Source organism: Corapipo altera, unplaced genomic scaffold (genome assembly GCF_003945725.1).
Source record: "Corapipo altera isolate COAL_440 unplaced genomic scaffold, ASM394572v1 1b, whole genome shotgun sequence".
Lineage (NCBI taxonomy): Eukaryota > Metazoa > Chordata > Aves > Passeriformes > Pipridae > Corapipo > Corapipo altera.
The window spans coordinates 13,316,506-13,344,260 of NW_020884881.1; the positions used below are offsets into that span (position 1 = coordinate 13,316,506).

The window sequence follows — 27,755 nt, forward strand, 5'->3', positions numbered from 1 at the left end:
GCTACTGGAACAAATACATTTCTGCTTGGCTGCAATATTAAAAAGTGATGCCTGACCAGTAATTAAAGAAGCTGCCAGATAACACAAAACGTGTTGGGCTAGTTAATGTATGCAGATGTCACTACAGAGAGTGATCTCATAAACAAAATGGGAAACAAAGCACCAGCATGACAAATTAACCTTTATGGGTTAAGCAGTCTGTGAGCAATGAACAGGGGTAGGATGTGCATGTGTTGTTTGTTTGGGCTTTTTTAATTAAGTCACAAAAAGATCTAAATATTTTTGACAAACAGGATGAACATGAGCTTGTCATTAGAGCTTCTGACCCCCAGTTGCTCCATGGCCAGTGTATAACAGCTATTATTCTCATTTCTGTATTTGAAGACTGGACATTCCTAGTGAAAAGTTTGTTATTATGCTTGGTGTTGTACAATGTAGTGCTATTAGTTTGTGTCTGTCAGCATTTTAATCAGATGTCAGATTAGGGAAAAAATGCCGATAACCCAGAAAAACATCCCTGCCTTTGCGTAACACACGTCATGTTCCCTGTTTGATTAGGTACTGCCTAACTGATATGAAGGAACATTTGTATTCCTAGAGACAAATCCAGGATCTGGCATCCCAAAGGGTGCAAATTACTTGTTGAAATTTTAAGCTGGAAGATTTACAAGTGTGACTGTATACGCACTAATGTTATTTTGAAACTTTGTTAGACTTCGTGCCTTCCATATCCTTCAGCCGTTAATTCTTTAGGTTAATTACAGAATGTATCTATGAATCTTCTGCTAAAAGTAACATGAAATAAATAATAAGTCTGATATGAATCTTTTCTAGGTGCTTTTTGAGGTGACAGACTCTTGAACCAATATATCATTACCATCTGCCTTGTCAACTCTTCTTAGTTCATGCATTATTTACCTGCTAAACCATGGTGACAGTAGTGAAGCAATAACGTTCTGTTTTGAACCTCCAGCTGCCATCTATGCAAAACAGGTTGAATGCCAAAGAGATATGAAATATTCATGCTTTCACTTCTTTTTGTAACTGACAATATCCTAATGCATAGGTGACTTTAAAGGCTCAATATTTTGGTCATTCATTTACTTCTTCCATTCAAAATATCGCAAAGATCTGAAAGGCAACATGGTTACATTATTTTTCTGATAATATCCCTTTATATAGGGGCTAGTATTTATAGCTTAATTTAGTTTATTCTTATTATTCTTATATTAATTTAATTTGTCTTTAATTCACTGATTTCTTTGAACCTGTCATGCTTTGACTTTTAGACAAAACCTGTAACCTCTGTTTGTAACCTGACTACTACGTATCAGATTCAAAAAATGTTGATCATGATGAATAGAAGTTTCATTGATTCTGGCATTTATCTTATCAGTTACATCTTGCAAGATACTGAGAAATCAAAACCTGGCTTCTCTCAGATTTTTCTAGCATCATTTCCATTTTCTCCTCCAACATGTTCAGCCTTTCTCCCTAGTAAGATGCTTCTTTGTGGAATTCATTGTCACAGAGAGCTTTGGCAAAGCAGCAGGGCACGACAGATGTTTATGAAGTCACATATGTGTCTATGTTTGTACCATGAAAGCGGTTTTATTATTGAGCATATCCTCCTCCTCTTGACACCTTTTTTCCACATATGAAAAAAAATTAAATGCAACTTTTAGTTGCAATTAAAACACAGAATGCTGATATTCTTTACCTTAGTTCATTGTCAGTGAAAGCAGACTAGTAGATCCAAACAAAAGGCTTCATTGTAACAGAGTAATCCACAGTCTACATTTAATCTTCATTGTTTCCTAAATTTTGGAATTGATGGCATTATGGACTTGGAATATTCTCATGTTTGTTTCTTATATTAAATTGTAAAATCTATGAGCAGGCACCATGCTCTACTCTGCAGTTAGTAGTTTTTTGGGTACATTGCTAGAGTGGTTATAAAAAAGTTTTTATCTTCTCAGGAAGTCACACAGTTCCCAGTTTGAATACAGACAGGATAGAGTGAAATGCAAAAGGAAAATACATCTTGTGTAAAGTGAGTTTAAATTTATAAGTGCATTACCTGCTATTTTTATAGAAACACTAAAGAACTCTTTTAGTATTTCATAAGCAGAAAAGGATCCTATAATTACCACTTACTACCAACCTCAATGTCAGAAGTGTCAGACATTTACTAAACCATTCTGATTTCATTTAGCCCCAAATGTCCCATATCAAACTGTCATAAAAATTTTTCCAAATCACTCTTCCAGTGTTGGTACAAAATAGTCTTAGAGGAGCTGTCAAGGTTTAAGAATGTCAAATACAGGTCTATAAAGAAGTATTCTGATTGGAGATACTTTGGAAACTGTACCTTTTTTGTTTTCTCTAAGCTAATGACATTTTCAAAAGACATGCAATGGTCAATGATCAGATGAGAAAATATTCTACTATATTTACTTAAATTGCTTAAGTTTATTGTACTGTGAAAAGTCTTAGGCCCAGGTCCTTTTTTGCTCTATCAAGAAACTAATTTTTTGAAATTCTTTTGCAGCACGGTGTTCCTTTGCTGCTGTTCTAGCTAAACTCTGCAGATGGCCATATTTGGAAAGTCCTATGAAGTCATGACAATCCTTTCTTCCCCCTCCCATTCCTGATATAATAATAAAATGTCATCATAATTATGAGCAGTCAAGGAAAGGATTTTATATTTCCTTGTACCTCAAACTGACTAAAGTACTTCTGTTAGAGAGAAGAAAAGCAAAGTGAATGATAGAGAAAGTTCATTAGGCCAAAAGAGGTTAAGAACAAAACTTCAGCAGTAAGCACTGAAGTATTGAGGTAGTAAGAATTCCAGGAAGGTTGGACGAATAGATAGATATAACTCAATGCTACAGACTAAAAAGCAGGAAAAGTTTAAAAAGCTGAGTAACCAAACTGAAGGGGGGGAGAAAGAAGGTTTGCAAATAGTACACTGGCAATTTTGAGCATTTACTTATTTTATATCTGGGGCAAAATCAGTACTACTGGAAATAAAGAAAGTAAATAAATAGAACATAATTATTCTAGAGCTGGTTTCAGTCAACAAAATGCTTTTATCTACATAAATATAATACTGCAGATCCAATATTCACATGACAGTTAGCATGCACCAGAAAATAAACCCCATTTCTGCAATAACCTCACTGCATCCTCATTTGTATTAGTAAGCATTTTAGAAAAATGCATGAGGCAGGAATCTGGTAACAAATTCACACAGGAAGTTTAAACATTCAGCAGTAAAAGGCTATTGAGTACATTTAAACTCGCTGAGTGAATTCCCCTGTGTATAACCTACTATGGCTCCATTGATTTAACTTAGGAGTTTATGGACTCTGACATCCACTGAAGTCAATAGAGCTGAACCATTTGGTATCATCTGCAGGTCTTGCCCTGTATGCATAAAAACAAGTTAGAGTTAGACTTTGCCTACTTGGGTTCTGCACTGCTGAAACTATCAGCTTTCTTTGGACACCACTGAAGTACACTGGTGGACCTAAAATCACAATCAGATTTGCACAGCTTTGTAAAAAATTATGGTTACTCAAAAAGTAAGTATTTTTGAGACGCTGCAGGAAAGAAAAAGGGAAAAAAATGGAGAAAGGTTGAATCTCTGAACCTTCTGCAGACCTCAGAGCAATCCTTTCCATCCCCAAATCAAATACCTCACTGCTTTCCAGCTGCCTCAACATAACAAACTCCAGAAGCACTCCAACACAACCCCTTCTTCTGTCGGTGAATTCTTGGGTTTGTGCCTTAACCTCCTCTGATAAGATGTGGTGAGATGCAACCTCTGGAGAGGAAGGAAGGAGACTGCTCCATCTCTTCTGGATCGGCTGAGCAGGCTTGAGGGGAGAGGTGCTCAAGGTGAGCGCTCTTCCAATGGCAGATGTGCAGCAGGCAAGAGAGAAACAGTGGTCATGAAAGCTCCAGAAAAGACTGAGAAACTTCACTGAAGAGCAGGGAGAAGTCTGTCAGGCCTCTGAGACAAAACATACTTCTTAGGAACCAGAAGGGACTACCAGAGAGTCTATCCTACACCACTAAGAGATGCCAAGGGAATTGCAAAAAAGCATGGAAGCAAGGACTTGCCTGTAGGGGCAAAACAGGCAGGACAAGAGCTGTTTAACAACCTTTTTAGTCCTACTGTAAAAAAGAATTATTTTTTCACTATTTACACACATAAAGTTTGACTTTTTCAAACGTAGAAGTCTTTGGGGTTTTGGGGGGAGAGTGTACAGCAGGAATTAAAGATTAAAAAGGAATTAAAGATTCACAAGGGATTATTGCATTGGGCAGTTGCAAAAAAAATTAACTATAAATGGGGTAGGTAGAAAAATCCCCAATAAACTGATAATGCTTTTATATTTTTACACCTTTTTCTTTTAGAAAAACATTAGAGAAAGAACCCTGCGTGAGCAGAATCTTTGAAAGCACATTCATTTTATCACATTTTAGTCTGAAAATACCCATCTATGATCTAAATTCTGAAAAGACAAAGTATATGGCATTAGGGAAATGTTCGTAGCCACTAACTGGTTTTAAATACACTTTTGCACACAATATTTCACATAGATCTGAAACTGTCTCCATCTCAGAGCAACTTGTCATCCATCATGTTGTTACTACTTTCTTAGCACAAGGCCATCTGCTCTACTCACTGTTCTGCATCCTCAGTGTGACAAAACTAACCAAGATTTACAATGACAAATGAGACCCACTTCCACATCAGAGATATACAATGAAAATTCAGAATCCCTAGGGGACACGGCAGAAATTAAAAGCTTTGTGGTTGCATTGGTATTGCATTCAATTAAAGGTGTTTATGAAATGTAGGTACCACTTGAGGGTAACCTGGGAGAGGGACACTGTTACCACATCAGCCTAAACAATTATCGCACACCCCAAGTTCTCTGGCTGTTGATGGAAAAAAAAACACCAAGAGCCAAAATCATATTTGTCTAATATGACTAGTTCTGTTGACATGACTAGCACTAGTCATAGGCTTAAACAACCACATTTTCCTGGACTAGCACTAAACATTCAAAAATTGTACTGAGCCTGAAAGAAATATCTCAACTAACACAAAATACTAACCAATCACATGCTCACATACAAATTTCTGTATCTTCCATTTTTTTAACTTACATTCCCTTAATTTCGGTTGTATTAGGATTGCATGCCAAGGCCTTTTTTGATGGGAAGGGGGCACACTTTTATTGTACGCTATTGTAGATGAACTAATAAAGGAAAGCAAGAAATAGATATAATCTGATTATTCACTTCTGGAAGCTTCTTTCTGTCTCACTAAAGCAATGTCAGGTGTAAAGCCTGATTGTCAGGTGCAAAATTCTGATTTCTGGAATTGAAATGGAATCTATCACAAGATTCTACCACAACCTAGGTTTCTTTCACTCTGATTTTTCACTTCTCTTAGACATGGAGATATTGATACTGAAGAAAAAAGAAATTGGTTGTTAATGAAGTAAACATAATACAGGTACACTAATAGATAAACATTAGCAATAAAAGCTATTTTTAAATATATATGTCTAGATCTATTTTGGGATGGAATAACAAATGCGTTATAAAAGATAATAAAAAACCTCTTACTATATTAACCTCAAAAGATCTAACTTCACACTGCCCTTGGACTTGATGTTCTGATGCATTATTTAGGCAATGTGATTTTCCCAGTCACTCTAAAAGTTATTATTTAATGATTCTGTGTCGCAAAATACAATCATCCATAATATGTCTCATTTCACAACAAAAGAGCAACTGATAATAATAAAAAAGGAAAACCAAATTTGAGTTCAAAGCTTTGATGATTTTCTTTATTTCTACTAATTGCAGATCCTTGTGCAGCAGTTATCTGAACATTAGAGAGTAGTAAATAATATTCTTTTAAACTAACAAGTCTGCACAAAGTTGAAAGAAACCTTAAAATACTTTAGCTGACTATTGTAATTATACTTGGATGAGACTTTCCATGCAAAATTTTCTAACTTGATACAATAATAACAAGGGACACAGGGACAGCAAGTAAACCATTTTAACAAGTCACTGCTTCATCTACATCTCCTATCAATTAAATAAATTTATCTAATTAAATTTCATTAAATATCATTCTTCATCCATTATCACCTGATGACGGACTAGGAATCTGACTGACAGGACAGTGCTCAAACAGGATAATCACCTGAAAATAAAAACTGAATTCTTTATTTAGCCATATCTCTATTTCATACTCATAACCCCTGGGTTAAGGGAAAATAGGTTAGGATCAGATATCCTCAAGAATTCCCTTTCAAACACTAAGTTATTCCATGTTTCTAAGAAAGGTAAAGATGTATTTGACTAATATAACTTTAAATGTCTAAAGCTTTTTAGTATGATCAAAGTTGAAAAATATTTAATAGGCAAAGGTATCGCCTATCAAATATATATAGATAGATCTCCATATATCATATACTGAATTTCTCTATTAACTATGTGTTATATGAAACCAATGAAGTATTCTCTCTGGGATATATAAAACAGTAATATTTATCAAATTTACATAAACACTGAAGCCTGTGTAATGTCAGAGCTAAGAAATCCTTCCTCAGTCTGACTGTCAGGTAGATCACCAGTCCTAATAAATTGGTGTTTCACACTTTAAAATAGAAGCAATACAAAGCAACAGAAAACACAGGGCAAACCATTTTTAGGTTTTCATACTTTTTGTATTAAACATTCCTCTTTTCTGCAAAGAGTGATATTAAGGAAAACAGTTTTAAAAACAGAGGAGGAATACATGTGTAAAGAAAGCCAGAATGAACTGTACAAATAATTTGTAAATCCATATCTTGTTTTTATAAAATCAATGATTTTTTAAGCATATACTTGCAAGAGCCAAAATCATTTTGGTTTTTACAACAGCTATTCATCTGACAGCTACAGGAAAATGATACAGTTTTAGAAAAAAAACATAACTTCCAATTTTATCACAATGAAAATTTTATTCAGTATCCTTTATTTCAGATAAGGATTATAACCATATTCTCCAATAGCCCAGGTTAAATCTACATAAGAGTGCATTTTTTTCCTCAGTCTTATGAACCCTTCCTTTTCAGCACTGTCACTTGGCAAATTCTATAGTGTGGTACATCAAGCCATGACAGCAATAGCTTCTGACCTGCCTATGTACTCTTCCATTTTCAAGTGACTCAACCGACACTAAAATATTGTGTTCAATACTCTGTTGACTTCCACATATCTGTATTTTTCATAGACCAGGAGAGGGGGCAGGATCCAAAAATAAATGTTATGCATACAGATGGTTTGACACGCAAATATTTCAATTAGACAGCTACTCAAAGCCAGACCTTGGCAATACACAGGGGAATAACTCTGAACATGAAATTAAGCTAGACAGGGTGTAAGTACTACAGGAACATGCAGTATGGTTTATGATGCATGAAATACCAAACTGAAATACTAGGGGAGAAAATTAGCCTAGATAAGTAATGACACTATTCCAGAACTCAAGAAGCATGGAGATGAAGTAGCTTTCAGCAAAACCTGTTTTATCCACCACACAGGTTTCCAATGCATGTTTTCCTTTTTTATCTATACATAGTTCCATTGGCAGTATGCCAGTTTTGGGAAAAGTAAATAGCATTGTTGCTTTAACAGCAAGGGTTACAATAAAATTATTCTTTTGAATAATTGTTTCCCAGAAACATTGAACAGTACAGAAATTTGCAGAAAGATGCTTTATTCTACATGTGAGCTCCATGTATTACATTAATTTTATAGATATCTTGGTAGCAAACCTTATGGTGGAGGAAATTATGAAGTGGAAAGCCAATCAAGTTTTTCTTCCTGTATTTTATATTTATGCCTTAAAACAAATTAGCATGAATAATCCATCTATGGGATCAGCTGACAGCAAAAGAGCAGACTCCCTGCCTTTGATAACGTACTACTACGGATGATATTGTTCGGCCTTCAGGCTACATGATCAAGTAAAGAAGACTAGGGTGAGCATCTGTACCTGTAAAGTCACTGTAACATAGAGTTCCACTGCCTCCATGATTTTATTGTCTAGTTTACTTTTATTTTTCCATCAATACAAGAGAAGAACAGAATGAAAAGCTCTGAACAAACAATTTTCCCACAGGTGTAAACTGGTAACTTTAGTTTGTGTTAACCGTGGAGCAGCTGTTGTAAAGCAACTCTGTCAAAGAATCAGGTTTGGAATTTTCTGTGCATTTTTTTTTTTTTAATTCAACTTTTGTAGACTTTGAGGACAAAGGGAGACTTTAATACTGACTTCCTCCCACCCAAAGAACTGGAGTAAGATTAAAAATCACCTCGTACAAAAAAAAGTAGTTAGAAATTGGACATTTTGATTATGTGGCTAGCAACATATTTTACGAACTGTTAATCCTTTTTTAAATTAAAAAAAACCACAAGTTTTTCTACATAGGACTCAGAATATTAATTTTCAGTATTCCTCTATAAAGATATCAAAAAATGCTCTAATGTTGACACTTGTGTTCATAGATACTTAATACAATCCTAATAATGCTTTAATAAAAACACACTTCATTTTCCTTAGGCATCTCTTTAACAACAAACATGCACCATCACAGGAATTAAAATTAACACCAAATTCTGCCTGTGACCTTTATCACACCATGTAAACTCCTGGTGCTTCAGTTTGCCCCCTAAAAGAAAAGCCTGGGGTCTGGTCCTGTCTATGCGGAGATTTAAAGGTGTCAAGGACAATGATACTGTGGGGAAAAGTCCAAAGATAGGCTCCCATAGGAAAACAGAGATGGAAACATGCAAGCAAAAACCCTTCATGCCTTCTATTGCATAAAGGGAAGAAAGGGTTGGTTTATGAGGTTTTTTACTCTTTCTGTCTTTTTAACTTCATATTAGTTGACCAGAGTTAAATTTCATCTATCATAAGGGTATGGACTGAGTAACATCTGCCAGTTTTTCATTACACAAACTAGGATAGTTTTTAACAACTGATGCTACTTCTATGATGACGAGCTATATTTATGATGAAAAAGTATTAATTTCTGTCATAAGGGATTTTTTTAGTGCTTTAGAAACATTTCTTTATGCAATTTAAACATACATGTATTGGTTTGCCAATACTACTTCTCAAATGAAATTAACCTCATGAAAATTAGGATAACTGCTGCAACTACAGCCTCAATTCAGGGCAGAACCCACACTGCAGATGTATTAAGCCTCATAAAATAGGCTTAATAAAGGCTTAATCAGATACACATAAAATGTTATGCTAACAGAACCAAGCATAAATTGGTATCGTGGCTTAGGAACTAAAGTACTCATTATAAATAAAATTCCCCCGTGACCATAGGATTTTTATTCATATGTGACAAAACCAGACACACTATTTATCTATGATAATTAAAAATTAAAAGAAGGATTCTTAATTTTCTGAAAAATCAAATTTCTTGTCCACGCTTTTTCTCCAAGCTATTCTTTCCCATTTCTTTATTTTCCTACTAAAAAATTCCAGTGTCTCTTTAATTTGTTACTAAACTTCCTCTGGTATTTGATGCTTTTCACAGCCTGTCATAATGGTTGCTCAATCACTTTATGGAAGACAAAATTTTCCGTGTTGTTATTTTCATGACCAAGGCATATTAGTACAACAAACTTAATTAGTATTAATTGTATTTCTTGCTGATTAAAAAAAAAAGGCAAAAAAAAAGCTGACTTTTAATTAGCCTTTTCACTCTTCAGCCTTTTATAATTATTTCTTAATAAATCTGGTAGAGAAATCTAAGCTAAGCAGATAGAACTTAAATTTAACTTCTTCTCAGTAAGGTCAGGTGATGTAAGGTTGATAAAACATTGTAAACACAAATCCAGTAAATAACATATGCTCATAGTGACAAGAAATTGCCTATTAAACTTAATTCTAAATTAAAGATTGTCCCAATTAAATTAATTTTCCCATTCTCCTTGACAATGACACCAAGCTTAGAATTGCCAAGTCATTAAACGTTCCTTAGGTGCTCTGTAATGCTCACGCAGTGATCTTTTGCTGACAGTAACAGCTTATTTTTAGTTCAAACTTCCTTCTGCTTCCAAGGAGCAGACAAGCATACTGTATGCAACAAATCCAACTCCCTGAGAGTATTATGGTCAACCTTAGATTACAACATCATCAACAGCACTATAGTAGGGAGAGAATCCTAAACTCGTAGCCAGGCTTATTGCCACTTCCAGAGGCGTGCTTGGGGATATCACCCTTCTAGAACTCTTTTTCTATCTTTGGGCTATCATATCTAAAAATGGGAAATAACCCCAAAACATAGGAAACTTATCTTGTGGCATGTACTGTGGTGATCACCATGAGTATTTTATATTAATCAGGGACATGTTTAGCACTAATACCCAGTGCACTTTTAGCACCTGTTCCTCTGTTCAGGCTTGGTGCATCCTTTGGGAAGGTTGTGCTACAATTAAGTTTTAAGTAAGGGAGAGACCATAGTGCACCTAATGATAAGCACAGTAAGAAACTGTAGAGAAATCCACAGAATCAGTAAGCTTTTGGTCTTTACATCAGGTTGTGTCCTGAAGCATAATACTAAACCCTGGTGAAGCCTCATTCTTCACACAGTTGTGATGAGATCTGCGGAGTACATGCTTTAACTGTATCCCTCATCCCCACTAAACCAAACAGTGTAATTAATCTAGGGATTAGTTTTCAAAACCCTGCATCGTTGCTTTTAGTTTCAGCTGACTTCCATCCAAATTTTATGCCATTATTCTTTCCCCACTTGTGCACTTTCAGAGTTAATCATTACTAGTAAAGTTATCCAAAGACATATTCAGAGGAGCATCACTTTACAACAGATGAAGAATCCTGGACTGTTAATTACAACTCAGCCCATGAATTAGTAGTCACGTTGAGTGAGAAGCTGCTTAGGGACTTGTCCTGCTTAATAAGTCTCATTTTCATATCTGCCCATTTCCCCAGAAACCTACTCTATCATTAAGCATCTCCCAAATAATCTCCCAGATCTAATTCTAATAGATATTTATTACTGAAACATCTTGTTTATTTTAATATGGATTGCATAGCTTATGCTATAATTTAATTTTAAAATGACTTACAATATGTCTTACAGACAAAATGTAACAGATTTCATAAATACACACAAGCCTGGTTTCAAACTAGAACTGAACATCACATGACGCTTCAGTGAGCTTTAGCATCAGTGCTGTGCTTATGAACAGGAACCAAGGAAAGTCCAAGTCAACAATTGTAAGCTGTCACACTACAGAAGACAATTTTATGGCTGCTGTTACAAATTAATGTAGTGTGTATTGTTATCGACTTGGAAAAGAGCACTGATTAAACATATGATTGAAGCCTATAAAAACATGACTGGGACTGAGAGGATGATCAGAGACTGTTTGACCTCTGGTTCCTTCACTACAAGCCTGAAGTGGGATGTTTTGAAAGAAAGAGGAGATGCTTCTTCACATACCAGATTGGTTGCAGAATTTGCACAGATTACTGAGTGTAAAGTTTACATCTGTTTAGAACAGACCAGACATGGGAAGAAAATCTACCAAGGGTTATTAATACAATTGAAACCATCTGTGACCAGAGAAATTCCTGGATTGCAAAATGCTGGAGGAGAGGAGAGCATTTTGAGGAAGTATCACTATGTCTGCCCTGGTTTTAGACCCTCTATGGCATATTTGCTTTTGACCCTTGGAGAGAGGTTGTCCAGGGATGGTATGTGGGACTGCTTCAGGACACCATTTGATATGGAGACAATCAAACAGACATACTCTGTATATTCACCCTTCAGTAGCACAAAACATAATAAACCAATTCTGATAAAAAATTACGTATGCCAAAAAGTAGTTTCATGGCCTCAAAACCTTTCCCACACACAAAATTCCACCTACACAAAACCCAGATGAAAAAAATCTCTGACGTCCTTAGTTAGGGAGACATGGGAAAATTCTGTCTTACAATGAAGAACTAAAGCTCTGGTCAGCTCTTTCTCAGCACAGCTCTTCTGTGCACCCAGGTGGGAGTGAGTAAAATAAATACACTGACAGTAAAACAAGACCTATACCATGACTCCTTGACTCATTTCTAGGGACAGAATAACTAGCAATATATAAGCATGATGTCACATAAAATAAATAAATTTAGACCTCAACATTCATAAATCGTTGCCACAAGCATGAAGACCAATACAAGAAAGAGAAAAATATGAGTAACAGCAAAACAATAAATGCCTCCTGTTTTATTGACTGAAGATCTTTGACACAGACCAAAAAAAGATGAATTCAAAGTCAAGACTGATGGGAGAAATTCAGGACAACAAAAAGCCATCAGATCCTTCCCATTAAGCACTGCTAAGTTCACATTCCAAATTTAACTCTTTGGTCTTTGTTTTGTCTTCTCCTTGGTTTTGTGCAGCATTTTATCAGAGATTCTGAAAAGAAATTACTAGCAAAGCTACAGTAGGAACATGATGCTAAGCTACACAGTGATGTTTAGTTTGGGATCAATGAAATCCTGTAATTTGTGCATCACTATTTTTCTGAAAAATGAATCCTTTAATTTTTTGCACAAGTTGATTATTCTCACCACCAACCCTTTATCCTCTTCTCAAGTGCAAATACCTTTGAAATAAAATGTTGCTTTGTGGTATGAGACCTTCTCACGAATGTTCTCAGAAACTTAAAAGGTATAGGGCAGCACGTGTGCAGAGAAGTATTTTTCCAGCAGCTATGGACTCAAGAAGATCAAAAAGGATGTGGTATGGAAGAGGGAAGAGTCAATGACCTGAGCCTACTTTGCGGCAATGGGACTCTGCTTGTGCAGGAAAATTCATTGGCCTTTTCAATGTCCATGGTTTAAATTGCCTGTCTTTACTAGTCAGATCTCTGTGGTGAAACGAGAAAATGGTTATTTCAGAACTGCACTGAAGTCTTCAGTCACCTTAGACTCATAGCACTGCTGAGCGGGAAGGAAATGTAAATATACGTACAAGATAATAATTGGTATTTCAGCCAGCCTATATGCATTTTTCATTAACTCTCAGCATGCTCAATATTCTGTATAAGACCCCCAGTGGCCTCTGGATAACATTCTGTCTGTTATCTCCTCTTTCAGGACACTTATTTTCTTGTGGTTTAAGGTTTAAGATTCTCTGCTGATCTTGATTTATATGCACTATTTCCCACCAACAGAGGAGTTGCTCTGGTCTATGAGGTTCACACACAGTGTGCTATCATTGATAGAAATTCTCCTCAAACCACAACGTGTCTCTGTTAATTAGTAGGGTTTTCATAAATTTCTATTGAAGGCTTAACTAGCTGTTTGTTTTTATAAATCATGAGATCAGATAACAGATAACAGATGCTGATTTTGCCAATTTTATCCTTCCTGCCATTTGTTACATTGCATATTACTTCTTTATAAGACCAATCATTGATTCAGCAGCAGAATACTGAGTCCAGTTTTGCATCATATCAAGCATAGACTATCTCAAATGCAAAGTAAAATCTGTTTATATTATTTGGACAATTTCCTATCCAATACACGATTTAGAAGTGATTATTAATTAAACGTTTCAGACTCATCTCATTAAAATATAAACCCTTCCACTCCAAGTTCTTTACCAATTTCCCGGGAACAGGTTTATTTTTGAGACACAGTCCTTTTTTTTTCAATTTATGTGAGAAGTTAGATTGGAAGTTCACTCACAGTGAAGGTCAAACACCTCTTATTACATGAACCAGAAAACAAATGATTTCAAGAGCTGAACAATCATTCCATGGCTGTACCACACACATAGTGTGGATCATAAATATGTAGATGAAATACAAAATTTGGAATTTCATGGTAATTATGAAATGGTAACAATTGCATTCTGTCCTGATTTTCAAGTTGTAGTCAAATAAAACAATAGAAATATACTTTCTGAAGAGTTCCCTCTTCATAGCTTTTTCTCCATAATATACTTTTGGATCAAAGTAGTGGTTTCAGAAATTTCTTTGCTAGAAAGGCTCACACCTGGAAATACATATCCATACCTAAAGAAAGAAATCAAAGCCCAGAGGAAGAAATGGCTCTCACTCTGGAGGACAAAGCTAGAGTAAGAGTTGTCTCTCACCAGCAGAGAGGCATGACCTCAAACCAGAGTAACTCCCAACCTGGCTGTCTCACAGCGTTATCATATGTCAATCTTTTCAGGGTCAGTGACTGGCAATAACATCCTAAGAATTCTCTGGTTTCCTAACTGTCTCTGACACTTATGAATAAATATCTCCTTGTCTAACCTTGCTACATTTATGAAGGATGTGGGCTGCAGGAAAGAAGCATTAAAGGTTCTGGATGCTCAGAAATATATCATATGTGTTAAGTACAGTTCATTAATGAGGTGACCAGACAGCTGTAATCAGATTTGGTCCTTGCAATATGCTCACAATAATTCTTTTAATAATCTCTTATTAGCCAATCTCAAGAACCATCTTCAGACTTCATCTTTCAAACACACCACTTTCAGCACAAAGGGTCTCATGAGAATACTTTTTTTTCTCAGTTTCTCTGATAATATCTTTTCCTAGTTCTCCTCCCACTGCTTTGATCTTTACTACATTGAATTGTCATTTCTTCCGCAGGATTCTTACAGGAGTTTTGTAGACCTTTGACAACAGCCTTTTAATTATTATTCCCCTCTACATTTTGTATCCAGGTTGCATTATTCATAGCTGCACATTCCACTACCATTCACCAGCTACCACTGATGATTCACAGACTCATGTGTTTACTGCAAACCTGAAATTTGTTCAAACTTTCTGTGGGTGACTGACAATCGGCTCAGTTTCAATGCCTGAAATCAAACTTCCTTCTTCCCAACAAAACAAAACAAAACAAAAGTCCAAACCTCGACGAAAGCCAGACTCGAGCAGTGCCCTGAGACAACTTCCCGTTGTCCCCAATGACACTGGTTTATTATTCCCTTGTACATCACGATCTGATATTTTATGCAGCTGGGCAAACGCCTTCATTTTACGATAACGCGTGCAGCAACCGCAGCCAGGGATCCTTCGGGCTCCAGCGCTCTTGGCAGAGGCCGGTGGGTACCGAACGCACCGGGGACCGGCGCCTCGCACCGGCTGCTCCTCCAGGGAAAGCCCCTACATTTAATTTCTGAACTGCCCTTGGTGCAGAGGACTCGTTCACTCCGGGAACGCAGCTCTGGGAAGCAAAGCAAGGGATGGGGATCCATGGGACGGGCAGCGTGGGGCCGGCGCCGCCCGCGCTCCGCCAGCGCCACCTGCCGGCACAGCCCGCGGGCAGCGCCGCTGCCGGGCCGGAAAACAGCCTAAACCCCACAAAAACAGAACAGGAAATAGCAAGAAGTAAATATAATTATAATTATAATTATAATTATAATTATAATTATAATAAAATAGTGATGATGGTGGTGATAATAAAAATAGTGACCACCAACCCAGAGCCAGACCAGAGCAAGAACTTAATGTCCATGCCCTGTCCCTGCCCCGGCACGCCCCTGTGCCGAGGAGCGGCGTTGCCATCTTTTCTCTCACTGATGGAACCGAAATGAACCATAAAGTCTCTTAGTGTTCCCTCAGCCCAAAATTTCTGCGTTAAGCAGTGTTTAAAGCTAAAATAACACCTCTGGCGCAGGGTGTTTCAGCAAAACATCACTGTGAAGCTGGTGAGACACCGAAACAGGCTGCTCAGATGTTGTGGGTGACTCATCCCTGGATGTGTTCAAGGCCAGTCTGGATGGGGCTCTGAGCAACCTGGTCTAGTGGAAAGTGTCCAATCCTTGAAGTTCTGTCTATGAAAATCTGTGGCCAAAGCCCCCCATCCTCACAATGTCACAGCCAGAAGAGGGCCAGCTCTGACACTGGAGGGAAATGTAGAAACAGCCTGGAAACTTCTACTGGAGAGGGAGAAACAAAGATCAGAAATGAAGCTATTCAAATGGCTAAGAAAATCTCTAATAGAAAAATAAACACGAAAATGTGGACAGTAACATTAGCAAAGTATCATATATGCACACATTCACTCCATAAGCAGTGAAATCAAGCCAAATCATTGCTATGTATTTGATTTTTTAAATACATATTAATTACACATAACAATGTGCTGTAATTGAAATATGGTTTGCAAGTTGCTCAAATAAATAGTGTCAGTTAGAACTTTTCCCTCAAACAGAACAATTCAGCTGTAATGCCTTTATCTTGAAAAGAAAAACGTAATTTTCAATTTTATACATTAACTTTTAATATAGAATGATAATATAACTTATTACATGAATGATACTATGAGTGAAAATAAAATTTAGAATTATTTCCTTTTTTATATATAAAACTGAAAATCCTCAAGTATCAATTCCATTAAGGAACACCAACTTAAAAATCCTATGATAATTTTAGTTTCAATTTTATTACTCATCTTTTGTGAATTTTTCTCTTCTCTAGGAGATTTTATTACTATTGGAGTCTCAGTGGAGATTTTACTTGACATCAATTTTTAGGTAAGCATTTCAAGATTTATCCCTGATTTCCCTGCATCTGGTAGGAAAAGAAAGTTTTGATTTCTGCGTCATGAATAAGCAGCAGTAGCACTTTTCTGTGTTTATCCCTCATACAACAAGCATAGAGCACTCTACAGACCACTGATAGAGTAAAACTTATCCAGTCATCCCTTTCATTACTCAGCAGTAATTGCAGCATTTATTTTAGCACTTAAAACTTAACAACCACTACATCACCCAAATACACTAGTCCCATTGGGATTTAAGACCATTATAAGAATTCCGAACATCATCAATGTATGAATTATACTCTTACTGTTATTAAATTTATAGTATTTTAATAATCACATCAAGCAATAAAGAGTATATGCATTTTAAGCAGTAGCACTGAGAACACAGTGAGTTTAATGTTGCACATTGGGATGATTTTACCCCTGTAAGCCCACAGCAGGACAGCGTCCTGGGCAGCACCGTTTGTGCACATTACTTCATTTCTTTCCCATGCTAGACACTGACTTGGCTGAAGTATCTGGCAAAGCTCTCTGCATTATTACCCAGCACCCAACAAGACCCAGAGCCACCAGCTAAGGACAGACCTTCTGCCTGCTTCCGCTGTGAAAAAGAGTTGGAAAAACATGATATTCATATTTTTAACTAATTGAGCCAATTGCAAAATCATTTTGTATAAATTATCATCTGCTGGCAATACAGTTAGCTCAATTGACCCTAACTGAAAATTTGCAACTGGATGTGTTTCTGTGGACAGGGTTGGGTGGTTGCTTTTATAATTGTTTTTAAGTCAAAAGTTCTCTGCAGAACTGCCACGTGCACAGTGCTGCAGCACACCTGCAACATTAGGATAAATTCCAGATACATACCTATATTATCTCTTTTACTAAAGGGATTCCTGTACTTAAAAAAAAAAAGAAAAAAAAGAAAAAGTGAAACAGTTGTAAAAGCTACTAGACCTTTAAGTTAAGGTATCATGAAAAACATGAGCAACATGTCCATCTGCTAACACAGTTCATTGCAAATGCAGGACTGTGAGATATGAAATCTTAATTTACACAGGCACTCCTATCAGAATTTGGGGAGTAACACATTAGTTGTTTTACAAGCCAACAGACATTACTGGCAGATTACACTGGCATTTGTTTTATACCTTGGTGGTGAAAAAGGCTAAGGGATTAAATATTGTACCTGTAGCCCAGTTAGCCACTTCATCACATGGACTTTTTTTTCCAAGTTTTCATTTGCAGTGTGAAAAATTTGTGCAAAATTGTTCCTCTCAATATCCTACACATACTTTATCAATGCTGTGATCTATGTACGCATTGTAAACATTAGAAGAAAAATACTTAAGAATTAAAATCAAACAATAAATATTTTATCCAGAAAACATTTTTAAAACAAAACTGTATGTTAATTGTATGCTAAAACTCCTCTTAATTAAGAACTAAACCAACACATATTAAAAGGCACTTCAACTGATAGTACATCAGCCAAAATTAGTTGATTACGTGGCTTTAAACAGCAGTGAGGCTGCTCTACTGATCTAAATCTGAATGCTGAACTGCTGAACCCATTTGCTAGGATAAATTTAGCTGTTCTTTCGTGTTCCACTTTCCTTTGGTACTTGGATGCAGTGTATAATTATACCAGTGCAGTTAGATAGCACTTTCCATCTGAATGTCTCAACACACTTTTCAGATTTAATTACTTTGGGCTTGGAAACCCTTCATGACGTAGATAATAATAGTCAAATTTAATAGAGAAGTAAACAGAGTCAATGAAAAGGGGAGTACCCAGCAAAGTACTGAAATGAAGCCTCAGTCTCCTGAAATCTATTTTTTGTTGCCACTTTGCTTTTGGAGACATATGAAATCAAGATGCTCTTCAAGTTTAGCTTCTGGACATACTAGGAAATACCTTGCTTTTGGCAATGGTAAGTAGCTTGACACTGACTTTACTTGTAAACCCTAGTAAAATCCAGACACTAAATAATTCCTCATTGTCCTTGAAAGTATTTTAACCCATTTACATGCCCAGTGGATCTCTAACAAGTAAGTCCAGGCCTGGGGAAAGGCACAGTGGTATCCTTCCCAATCCTTCTAAACAGTCAGCATTGCTTGGTACTAGGAGTTAAGCACTTACACAGAACATGAAGCCAAGATCCATCTTTTGTCAGCATGAGAGAAAACTCACACCGTGCACTTTTGTGGACAGTGTCCTATCATTTCACTTTGTATCTTTCCTTTTCAAGCTGTTTTTCTTAACAGAAAATAGACAAAATTAGGGTGTTTTTCTGAAATCTAGTAAACTCCCTTTAGCATTAGTTCTTGGCTGTAAATGACAAATGAGGTACTTAAATAATAAAAAAAGGTTTTATACATACATTCTCAAACTATTTCACCAAGTAAACAAACAATATACTTGAGAGACATAAATCTCACTGGTTTTGCTCGAACTTCCTTATCAGCTGGCTACCTTGGAGTTTGAACGTAAGGGAAAATAAACCCCACATGCTCATTTTTACACATAATATTTTACCTCATTTTTTACCCTAGAGAATTCCTAAATTTAACATAAACTTAAGAACTGGAGAACCCCTCTCTACTCAGCCCTAAAAGCTGAGGACAACACCTTGCACTGTTTTAGCACCTTGGTTTATCAGGAGGACTGAAAATTGCATCTCTGGCACCTGGAGCTTTGACACTGGCTAGTCAAGAATCAGGAAGCTGTTTTTATTTTCAGATCTGTTTTTCTGGGCTGTGGGACCTTCATTCAGAGAACATGGCTCAAATGCAGAATAGATGCTGTCCATAACAGCCATGCCCAAGCTAAGGGATGAACTGAACACACTGGCAGCTATTAATGCTACGCACTGCTTGTGTTAACAAGCCCAGCTCAAAAGGCAGAGTTTATTAGGTGGAATCCAGGAACATGAAAAGAAAGGATAGCTGCATAGCAATGTGCTGTATTAAATGATAAATCAGCCATGCAGAAAGAGAGCAGAGAGGTAAAATGCTTATTAGCATTTCCCTTGCCTATCTAGGTTACTATAAAGTATTCACTACTTATTTGTCTGCCAAAGCTCTAATTCTTTTTTAATGCCTAGGAACACATAATGAAGTAAAACAGCTAATTGATTGCTAACATATGAGTGGCACCATGTGTTGCTCATGTGTACCTACATCGTTCTTGGATACTACTTACAAAGAAGTAAATGCAATGCAAGAAAAAGGAATCCAGAATACATCCCCCTGCTCACCCTGAACAGCACTTGCCTCTTTAAACTATTTCACGTTTTTCAAGCAGTGTGGGCTGTCACCAACACAGACCACATAGAGGTCATACAACTGGAAGGATTCAGCAGCACAGAAGAACAGAATTGCAAGGAAAATGTCTCCATGGTAGTTATACTCCTCCAGCATGTGTTTCCACAACCCAGGAATGCTAACTCCTCCTCCTCGAGTACAACCATACAAAGAGGGTGTACTTGTTTACAAGATCAATTACATCCTGATGTTCTCAGACAAGCCCAACCAGCTACTTCCTCTAACTCACAGTTCTAGTTAAGAGTTAGGGGTAGCTCAGAACAGAAAGCATTGATTCCACACAGACACTGCTAAGGCTGTGAAAAAATGTAATCTAAGAAGACCCTTGTAGTGATTATACAGCCATCGTTCCAGGTCTGGCTTTTCTTTGCTATTATTGTTTCTATCAAGTGCAGATGGTTAACTACCAATTGTTTGGATCCCTGGATTATCATTTAAAATCCTGAATATAACATCATTGCAGGAATACATGAAGAGATATAAGAAAACTGAGTATACTGATAGATGCCCTTAATTCAATAGCACTCAGCTTATCCTTTGAATTCTGTTGGGCGTGTATACCTATAATGTTCCTCCCTTATAGCCATGCAAGTAATTGTTAGTGACAAAGATTAATCTTATTACTGGCTTCCTTCACGTTAGGATGAAGAAGCATTGGAGATATACAGAATGTTTAATGATGCATGTGGCATGCAAGGGAAACTATGTAATTTACTGGGAAAGACACTGAAGGAAAGAGTGATCAAGCAACACATCACTGCTCCTCTTTCAAGAAAAAAAAGGAATAATAATTTATTTTTTTTTTTAATTTCCTGGTGCACAGTTCATCCCCCAACTAAAAATTCTGCAGTAGAAAAATTGGCATTGCTCTAAAATATGTGCTTGAATAGTGAGAGTGATATAAAACAACATAAACTTGCATTCTTTTTGCATTGTGGTATCTCATATTTGAGAGTGAGGTATAGTTTGCTACAAGCATAGTTCATGGATGAAACATTGTTAGCAGCAGTTTGTACAAACTGAACATGTTTCAGGACCAGTGAACATTATCTATAAAAAGAATGTGAGGTAGATACTGCTATATCTCAAACTGTTCACACACTTCTGAGCACTAAAGATACTTGTGAGTGCAAAGAGGACATTCAACATTTAATAATATGAGGGTAGAAACTAAACCAGTCTGAACCCTGCATGAAGTCCAGAATGGAATTAGCTATGGAAACCATGGTGAAAGTAAGCTGGTACCTGCGCTGTCCTGCAGAACTCTGCCCTCACACTCTGCAAAATGAGCTGCAGGACCCAGGGAAACTTCCTAAGCATCCCTCAAGCCTGCCCAATTAGACCAGTCTGCAAGGACTGTAACAGTGTCTCATCTTTTAAAGGAGGGAACAGAACCTCAGGTAGTATAAATTACTCTTGTCACTTCAATTCCACTGCCTATTTAAAGCAATTTACACCGTTTGCCTTAGTGAGCAAAGGAGAAATTGGCCTGGGAACAGGTATTATGCTGCATTTGCAGATTAAAACCTCTTGTTCTCATGAAAGAACTGGGCTTGTAATATGTAACACATTTTGTCTCTGATCTAGCTTAGACAGTTTGCGACAGATGTGTTTTTTAAAAATGTAATAACACTATTCACTATGAAAACCATATAAGCAACCTTCGCAGAGTTAGGAGACAACAGATATTCCCTGTCCTAAGTAACAGTTTTGTTTAAATATAGTATTTCCTTGGCAAAATGAGAATCTTTTAAGTATTCATAAGTATTAATACCAGAGTTATACATTTAGAAATGGAGTAAATGGAAATTTCCACTGTGAAGAAGTCATGTCTTCTAATGCTCACTCAATACTATTTCTGATAGCACCCACTACATATCGGTGGAAGCCATCTTATTCAAGCATTAAATCATGTTTGCTAGGATAAGTGTGATGAAGGGTTATCACAAGTATAACATCTACTTTCTGGATTATTAACTTCTGTGAGCTCAAAGTATTTGTTTTTAAAGAAAAAAAAAAGGCAAATTAATACAAATTGAAAAGGCAAAGAAGGTATTTCCAAATGCTTTGAATTTAGAATAAAACACTGACTGCTTTTCTAATATAAAGTCAATGTGTTACCATTATCACAGGCTAATTATATTATGGACATACCACAATGTGATTTGGTTTTTTCTGCCTCTTTTGTTATTGACATACAAACTTTCTTTTCCTGATAGATTTGATAAACTTTTCCTAGAGATATTTTTCTCCCTGTGCCTGCACTGAATATCACTATGACTCCACAGCAGTGAAGTAACTGGTATAGTGACTATAGTAACTGATAGAGTGACTATTGTAAAGAGTTTGTTGTCATGTTAGATTTCATTTCAGTCGACTTCAAGTAGTTTCTGTGCTGAGATGCTTTGTGTGTCCACAGTTACAGCTAGGCAGGAGTATTTAGAAATGCTGATAAACAGGCAGCTTGTGTAAACAAAAGGCAAAGCACTTTGTACAGACTTTGTACTGATACTAATCCTTTCCATTACTGTGCTACAGAGTTTGAAGCCAGAAGGGACCACTTAAGTCCTGCAAAGGATTGAAAAGAGTTGAAGGGGAGCAAATGAAGAGAGAAATACACACCTGGATGCAAAGTATCATCAACAGTGTCTCAGAGCTGACATGCCCAGAAACCTAATGCAAGAGGCTGGGGAAAGGCGGGGAGACAGCTACTGCACACTGCAGACACCTTTTGTTAGCTGGAATGGTAATGCTGCAGCATTCCCTCTTCCTGGACTGACACATAAATGCACATTTTCACTGCTCACGACTGGCAGCTTGCCAGCATCCAGAAAGTGGGAGACGAAGGAGGACCTCCCCGTACATGAAGCTCAGTAAGGAAAAGAAAGCATTATCAGAAGTTGGGAAGCAGAAGTATGTGTAGAATCCTCCTTAACATCACAGCTTTAGAAGCTTGTTGTTCATTTATTTACCACTTTCTGCACTCTTTCAATTATCTTCCACCACATTTTTTTTTTGTTTTAATAAAAAAAAAATCATGCATATACAGTACATAAACCACTATTTTAACATATAATGTAGAAGTTTCCCATACCTTAGTCCCATATTTATATACTGCCTGAAATTTGCAAATATTTCTTGTGTTATATATACCAGTGTTGTATATTTTATCAAACTAGCAGATGTTAAACTGCCTTAACTTCTACAACCTTTGTGGAGACCCTCCTTTTCTGGACACAGTTCCTACTCTCCACTTCATCTTTTTCTCCTGGAGGAACACATTTATATTGGGCCATATTGACTCCAAAACACCACACTAGATCCAGTGTGAAGTAAAACCTTTAAATTGCAGATATTGTACATAGGGTAACGGTTAACTTCAGGCTGCTCATCTGCTTCTAGTGCACGTTCAGTAACTGAATGCAGGATCATGATCTCCATTTCTGGATGACTGGAGAACTGGTATTAGGTTCACCAAGTCAATTTGTTCATTTTTATGAATCACAAAAAGAAGAAAGTAGAGGGTCCAGCAGAGGACTATGAAGCTGATCAGAGGACTGAAGAATCTCTCCTATGAGCAAAGGCTGAGGGAACTGGGCTTGTTCAGCCTGGCAAAGAGACAGAGGGGATCTGATCAGTGCATATATAGGTGTCTTAGGACTGGGTGTCAAGACTCTTCAGAAGTGCCACAGGTTACAACAGGACAAGGGGCAAAGGGCACAAACTGAAACACAGGAAGTTCAACCTAAACATAGGAAAAACTTCTTTACTCTTAGGGTGACAAGCTGCCCAGAGAGGTTGTGGAGTCTTTTTTTCTGGAGATATTAAAAACCCACCTGGACACAACCCTGTGCAAAGTGCTCTGGGTGAACCTACTTTAGCAGGAGTTGGACTGGATGATCTTCATACGCCCTTCCCAAACCTCTCCCAACCCCAACCATTTTGTGACTGTGATTATGTGAAAGTGATTAAGTTGATGAGAATGTTGAATCAATTAAAGTATCTCAGAAATATAAAGAATCTCAGAAATTATCCTTCTACTGGTACTACACGTTGCTGAGGCTCAGTTGTTGAGTGTCTATACAAATAAAGGTCTCCAGAGTTCTCATTCTTGATATAGTAATTACAACTTAGAAAGGTTAGAAAACAATTTATAGGCTTCAGGGAGCATATGATGGCAAAGAAAAAGTAATTTTATTTTAAAAACCTAGAAGGTAGTGAGTAATAGCTGCTGTTTTGATCTGCGAATTTATTCTACCTATCTAAAGCAGGAATTTTATCTTTAAATTACATCAATCCTTCCCACAAACATTCACCATGAAAACTTAACAAGAAAATTTATTGAACTGAAACACACAGACAAATTAAAAAGAGTCACTACATTCACTACAGTGGCTGATGAGGCCATCACCAATAGAAGATACTAATTAAGAAATATTTCCTGCAAAAATATCCATCATCCTGAAATTGCTCTGGAATTAAAGAAACACTGGTGGTTTTCTTCTGAACCATTTATTTCTAATTTCAACAAGCTTGAAAAAAAAAAAGGATTTTCCTGCTTCTTTCCAATAAAAGTGATTATTCAAAAGGAAGAGCAAAATTGAATACTACAAAGGCGTACTTGAGGCAAAGCAGTCTTTTACCACATCTAGTACTTTGATATACCTGCCTCATTCAGGGTAAAATGTAGTAAAGTTACCAGATCCTCAGTGTTAGAAAAGAAGATGAAAAAAAATTACAACACTTATAATTTGAAGCTGATGCAATAAATTCAAATAGCTTTACTTTGAGGCTTCATATTGCCAAAAAAAAGAAAAATAAAGAAAAATAGCATCCTCATTAATAGTCTGGATCGTTTGCTCATGTCTTTACAGCTGAAGGCACTTTTGCTGTTCTCTCTTGTAGGGAAGTGGGCCCAGATCCATCCCCTGCCAGTAACAACAGCTCATGAGAACTCAGCAGTTGTGTCCAGCAGCTGACACAGGTACGTGGGGAAAATAAAATACACAGAAATAGTAAATCTTAACCATCCTTGAGGCAATTACTTCCCAGGTGAACACATTTTACTTCTGAGATATTTTCCTTATGTCAGTTTGGATCTTCACTGCTGTGATTCCACTCGCCTTGCTCCAGTCAGCCCATGGTGTTACCCTGAACACACATCAGTCATTTTCACATGTGCACCACAGCACTTCCCAACACCTTAACTCCTCCCTGAAAATATATTTTACCTCTGGTAGTTTGTATACATTTTTTAAACCTCTGCTCTGAAATTAACTCCCTTGATGTTACAGGTGTACTTGTAGGTATTCCTTTGATTTCTGTCTAATTTCTCAGTATTTTAACATTTCCAGAATCCTACATAATGTGCATCTCTATTTAAAAAAATGTATCAGTGGTGTGATCCCACTAATAGAGTGTAAACACGATTTTTTAATATTGTTGTTTCTGTTATTATTATTATTATTGAAATCTTTCTCAGCATTGCTTTACTTCTTCCTACACTGTAATTCAGAATATTAATAATTTCCTTTATCAACCTGTATTTTACTGAGCTGAATCTCTTCTTTTTTCTTTCTTTTAGTTTTTCCTTTTTTATTTATTTCCTGGTTTTGTTCAGTGAAGCCTCTCTCTGCCCCTCTGTGGTTTTGTACCTTCAATGGTATTTGAAACCAAACTTTGTATCCTATGCAAATTTAATGAACATTCTGACTGTCTCCTTCCAGATCATTAAAGATGATGTTAATCGAAGCCGAACTTCAAATCTGCCCAGTGATACTTCATTAGACACTTCTTCACAGTTTAACATACCTGGTCAAATTTATTCTTGTTATTAAAAAAGGATAATTTCAATGAATTTAAAAACTCGCATCAATGTATGGAAGCAATGACTTTGGCCCATTGCCCCGTGTCTTTAGCCTGTATTTGCAGGCAAGTACTCAATTTACAACATTTCCCATTCAAACATAACCTGAGCCCCACGTGATGCTCTCCTATTTAAGAGTCCTGATGGTTTTTGCTTTATAAACTGACTCAGCACCTTTACCTTCAAGGCCCTTCTAAAGACCTGCAGTCACGAGAGCCAGCACAGCTGTATGATGATCTTCAAGGTCCCTTCCAACCCCAACCATTCTATGATTCTGTGGTTCACAATCTTTCTCCTCTCTTCTGCCCATGTACTGCTTTTCACTTTACTTCTTTGATGACTATAAATTATGTACTCCAGGCCAAATACTAAAGACTGGTAGTGTCAAGAGAACAAAAGACAATGACATAGGTCTCTTTTCTTTTCCTTCAAGAAAAGCATTTTGTCCATTGTCAAGATGGTAATGCACAAAGCATGCCGGGGCAGCAAATGGAGCTTTCACAGAAACAACGGATAATTTTTTTCATGTCCACGATCATAAGGGAAAATGGTTATTCAATATGAAGTGAAATACAGAATAGATTTGCAGATAGAAGAACCAGCTGTAGTTCTGAGCAGTCATGGTATCTGAATTAAAAGCAATGCAGTTCTAAAGTGCAGAGAGTTCCACTAACCACCAATTAAGTAGTTCTGCCAGAGGGAAAAGGAAAATGAGGAATGAAATATAAAACATCACCCATGCCCTTTGTTACACAGAGACATTCATTTCTTGTACAATGAAAAGAGATCTATCTCAGTGCAAAGCCGCTGTCCAGCCCATTTGCAATTATTTTGTGGCTTCTTTTGTAAATACAAAAAGGAATAGTTTTTTTGGGGAAAAAAGCCCTTTCACAAAATCTATAAGCTTCCTGTACATACCATGGGAACTGCATCTCTTTTTTAATAGTTTACAACCTGTGTCACTAAGGGAAGCTTTAAGTGCCAAGTAAAGTAAATTCCTTTTGTTAACCCATTTCCCGAGGAGTTTCACACTTAGTTTCAATGCTTGAGGCCTTCGATTTCCTGCACATCAATTTTTGGACTGGTCTGTTAGTAGCACAGCAACCCTTTACTTCACCCCATCAGATCCACAACCAATTGCTTGGAGCCAATACAGAGATACATTTACATTACTCTTCTGTTTCATTTCTAATATTTTTAATATTTTTGTCCTCTATGTTAATGAGTTCAGGGTTGGCCCCTAAATGCTTAGCCTTGTATTTCCCAGTCAAATTAACTACCAATTAGTGATAATTGGATCTGGCAATATTTTTGTTGATGGACACAAATGTACTGTGAGACAGAATGAGAGTACTAATTAAATTTAGATAGGTCATTTCTGCCTGCCAGTTTTTCTTTGAACTCTAGATGTGTCCACATTATTCTTACCTCAAATTAAATTGGTCAGAACCTATTTATTCTCAAATGTAAAACTGGACAGAAGAGTTAAAAGTGCTTTAGTTAAATCTGAACAAATATTGACTTTGTACATGTGGGTGGTCTATTGTTGGGTGGAATCTCTTTTTTTTTTTTTTTGGACACCTATTCAGCAAGTCAGTGCTTAGGGATGGAACTATCTGAGTCTGTTTGCAGGGCCTTTCATTTCTCAGTTCCTCTGCAGGCTGCTGCAGCGTTTGAACTGCAAAGACTTCAAGGTTTAAATCAAACTAAATAGTGAGAAGGGAAAAAAAGCTTTAATTGCTAGTTTGAGAGATTCTATACAAACATTTCTACTGGGCTTTCAAAGGTTAAACAAACCCCTAAAATTTAAACACTTTTAACAGTTATTGTGCTTTTGCTTAACACAAACGAAAGAATGAATGTGCCAGACCTCAGAGACCCCAAAATACTTTTTAAAAAGACTAAAATGTAGCCTGTCATCTTTCA

General features: G+C 36.8%; 1 protein-coding gene and 1 long non-coding RNA gene across 4 annotated transcripts in view; one reads left to right on the forward strand and one right to left on the reverse strand.

Annotated features, from left to right (window-relative positions):
* The window catches only part of CACNA2D1 (calcium voltage-gated channel auxiliary subunit alpha2delta 1), a 383,720-nt gene that overhangs the window by 239,231 nt on the left and 116,734 nt on the right, over positions 1–27,755 (reverse strand). The gene's annotated exons all lie outside the window — the stretch shown is intronic.
* Positions 15,145–24,939, forward strand: LOC113945434. The gene is made up of 3 exons (XR_003527085.1): positions 15,145–15,191; positions 16,570–16,625; positions 24,869–24,939. It is a non-coding gene; the product is annotated as an uncharacterized LOC113945434 (long non-coding RNA).